Source organism: Festucalex cinctus, chromosome 7 (assembly GCF_051991245.1).
Source record: "Festucalex cinctus isolate MCC-2025b chromosome 7, RoL_Fcin_1.0, whole genome shotgun sequence".
Lineage (NCBI taxonomy): Eukaryota > Metazoa > Chordata > Actinopteri > Syngnathiformes > Syngnathidae > Festucalex > Festucalex cinctus.
Window position 1 is genome coordinate 3957331 of NC_135417.1, and position 4357 is coordinate 3961687.

Sequence of the window (4357 nt, forward strand, 5' to 3'; positions counted from 1 at the left end):
GTGCTGTTTTTGGAGTTACTTATTCCACAGTCTAACTTTGTACGATATTCAGTTAGCAAAATATCTACTACACTACCATAGTGAAAATCTCTTCTTGGTGGACCAACTTCTGTTTTTAGTGATGTTTCTGTTTTCATATATCTTGCAATCATGGTGATCTACTTTTTTATATTCAGGTCTACGCATTTTTTGCTCTCAGATTTGACTTTGCCCTTTGTTCTTTTGTTTTCCCATGCGTACCGAACTACCAACCAGTGACTTCCAATTAAAATATACGGTAGTGATAGAATTGCATTGACGTGTCTTTCTTATTACGGTATCCCATCCGTGAACTCGCAAAAAAAAACTCCCTGAAGAGTCGTGCGTGCGTCTGATCCGTCTCCAGAGTTCATCTGAAGTCTTTCTCTGGGAAACATTTGCTCAGAGTTGCCGACTTGCTTTTACAACATCTCATCCTATCACGGCGAGAGGAGCGTGTCAAGTGCGCCATCAGAGGAGGACCCCAGGAAATGCTATATTACTTGTGAGAGGATAGACCGAGTTGGTTCTTGGCAAGCAAAGAAACTGAAGCAGAGTCGAGACTTTAGTGGGAGAGAGCTCAAACTTCAATATATATGCACAGCAGGCGTATGCATTTACATGCATGAATGCATTAAGAGCAGAAGTTAGACATACATACAGTAAACCTCGGGGAAAGGAAACTGAATAGTGGACAATATCAAACTAGAGCAAAGAAGGGAAATCTTGATGACCTCAGGAAACTAAAAAAAAAATAATGCTGGGCATTGTTCTATTGGAGGACATTGAGATTGTGTCTATTAGTTTGGGTCTGTGGAGGAGCAATTAATGTTTATTTCTTGACTTACATAAATGTAAAGCTTTATTTACCAATTACTAGATTGGAATTTGCTTTCATGTGTAATTGTTAGCAAGCTATCAGTTGCTAACAATATGTTAAACTGGGTGCGATGTTTATACAAAGGGTGTCAAGCGAGTAAAATTTTAATCGAAACTAGACTAAGTGCAATTTCTGGAGAAATTGTGTGGGAATGCTGAAAGCTGAATGCTAATAGCTGAATGCTAACATTTGAATGCATGTGGAATGCTTATGAAGTTAATTGAGAGATAAATTGTGAAATTATAACATGGGAAAAAGTTGATATTAAATGTAAAATTGTGCAAATACTGTAAGTAATGTGGAATCAGACGAGGAGGCGTCAATTTTTGAAGCTAGTTGAAATTTGAACAATGTAAATTGGAAGTATTAAGTGGGAGTTGTTTCGTGGCAAATAAGTGTGGAGAATAAAAATCACAACATGTGTTGGAATGCTTCAGCTTCCCACAATTCATCGCACGACTTCAATAGTTAACTCACGATTAATCGCAAATTTTATATCTGCTGCAAATGTGCAATGAAATGTACAATATTTTTTTGTAAGTTTTCATACTCTTATTAACATAGAAGTGGAAAAAATGTAAACTACTAGAAATATGGCTGCATATTTTAGTCATTGATACAATAATTGCATAATAATTCATAAAATTTAGTTAAAATTAAAAAGATTTACTGTACAGTAAAAAAACGAGTGTGATACTGATTTGTGTTGTCATTTTTCTGCCACTAGATGGCATAATTACATTTGTAAGACATTGGTGACAGTTCAGTTCGTTTGCCTTTCCATATTAAGAACTATCTAATCTTTAACATTTTTAAAATTGTAAAAGACAACTTGACCCCAGTCTCCACAAATATATGCATTATTATTACATTTATTACTGCTAAATTTTGACGTAGATGAGAAAAACAGGGTATGATTGTCAAGGAAGAAGCAGATCTCCACATAGAGATGAAATGTGCTCGATAGAATAAAGGCTTGATAGGCTGTTGACAAGTCCTCAGCAAAACTATTTGCTCATTCTGTGTGTTGATACATTTTAATCACTGGTTGCTTTTCCACGTCTCCAGATATTTTTGTTTCTCAGACATTATTGTGGTAAACCATGCAATTGACTCGCGCTGCATGGCAGGACAAGCCAAAAGTCAAAACAACAACAACCGCCTTGGACTAAATGTTGCCTTGAGGCAAATATGCTATCAGCAGCAGCTTTCTCCTTTAATGTAATCTGATAAATACACTCAAGCCTCTTATGATTTGAAAAGTAGTACATTTTTAAGGATGACATAAGGTTGCGGGGAAAAAAAAACAACCTTCAAGGTTGTTGCGCTTTTTGTCTTTTATTAAAGCGTTGTACATTTCACAGATGAGTCCTCGGTGGATTCTTCATTACAGTACATGATGTGAATCTTTACCCACAATGCAGCAGTTTATTTACTTTTCCTAGCAGGCCATAGATAATCGTGTTACGCGTATCAGAGTTGTCTAGGTGTGTGAAATTTCAAACACGAGTGGAAATTACAATATGTAAGCCAGCTTGTTTCACAGTTTCTCGGTGCGTTATTAGATTCGTCGCTTCCCAGGGCAATATTTGAATCTCGTTTGAATCTCAGTACACACACACACACGCACGCAAAGATGGTATCCAAAAGAGCCTAAAATCAACATCAGTTCTTTGCCAAAGTGAGGATAATATAAGAGTGGAGGAGAGATTACAGATTGTGTGAGCAGATAATGTGATTAGATGCTGGATAACAAAGTTTTTTTTTGCATAAATGTTCTGCTCGGGGTTGAACGAGAATCTGATCACGACAGCTGCTGTGTTCTCCTCACTTGCCACCTCTGCTTCTGTGTTATCGGATTTACTTCCATTTCTTGTCACTCCTCACCTGCCCACCAGCTGTCACTGCTGAGCACGCCGCGTTCTCCAAATGTTTCATCAAATCGCATGCTGATTCCACTCATCTGCTCTTATCCAATCTTTTTTTATTTTTTTTTATTTTATTTTATTTTTATTTTTTTAACCCAGGCACATAATAGTTTGTTGAAAGTAGATTCAATTAGGTGTGCAATTTTATTTATTTATTTATGTATTTATTTATTTATGTATTTATTTATTTATACCCGGACACATAATAGTTTGTTGAAAGTAGATTCAATTAGTTGTGCAATTTTAAATTTATTTATTTATTTATTTATTTATTTATTTACATAATAGTTTGTTGAAAGTAGATTCAATTAGTTGTGCATTTTTTTTTATTTTTTTTTATTTTTTTTTTGCTGTGTCATGGAATGGACAGTCAAAATGATGAGTTTGATATCCTAAGTTCAAAGCAAACTAGGTGAAGCTGCATTTAGCTGTTATGCTGCACACAAATACCAATAGGCGTGAAATCAGCCATTTTAAACACTTTTGAATAAATTTCACAGTGCGGTCTTAGAAACCTAGTTTGTTTCTTTACTTATAATTCAAAATGTTGTATTTACGCATTTTTAAAGTTGACTGAAAATGACATCACAAGGATAAATCACAGCTCACTTGTTTTCGGGTTTGGTCATGTGACATTTGCAACCTGAGCCATGATTGGTCCTGATCACCTGTGAGGTCATTTTCAATTGATTGCAAGGGGCAAAATGTGTTTTTAAAGGCAATAATTCTACATAAAAAGTAATGAACGTATCAAATTCATTTTTGGACAAAATATTAATTTACTGCAGAAAATGGCTAAATGGAGAGTCTTTAATGTGTTTAAATGTCAATGGCACATACTTTTAGTCACCGATATAAAATAAAATAATTTATTTTAAATATAAATATATAAATATATATATATATATATATATATATATATATATATATATATATATATATATATATATATATACTATTATATAAAATTTTCTTTTATATTAAAACAAATTAAACATACATATACAATGCAAAAATATTAGTAATTTTAATATTATTTAATATCTACATCATTTTTAATATTATTTTTTTGAAAAGTAATTAGCATTTAATGTGAACTAACCTTTATCTTCATAATTTCAAAAAAAAACATTCAAAATGTGGCCTATGAGCACAAAAGTTTGCAGCAAAATAAAAGAAGTAGGTTTAACATTCCAAAGCATATTGGTGCTGGGGAAAACACTTTTTGTAATTTTAAAAGTGGACACATGACGGAAAATTGACTTTTTCATTGCTTGTATACAATAGTAGCCTCACCCATCAAGTGTGAAATTAAACAAGTAAGTACATCTTTTATTATCTGCCTGTTTCTGAAAATGTGTCTGTGAGCAAGGTTTTCCTCATTTTTAAAAACATTTTTTGTCACACTTGACATAATAACTACACCGAGTTGGTGCCATGTCTGAACAGAGTAAATGAATTGTGTAGGGTTTAGAATCATAACATACAATAAATATTACAACACTGTAGTTTATTAAAGACACCACCTCCA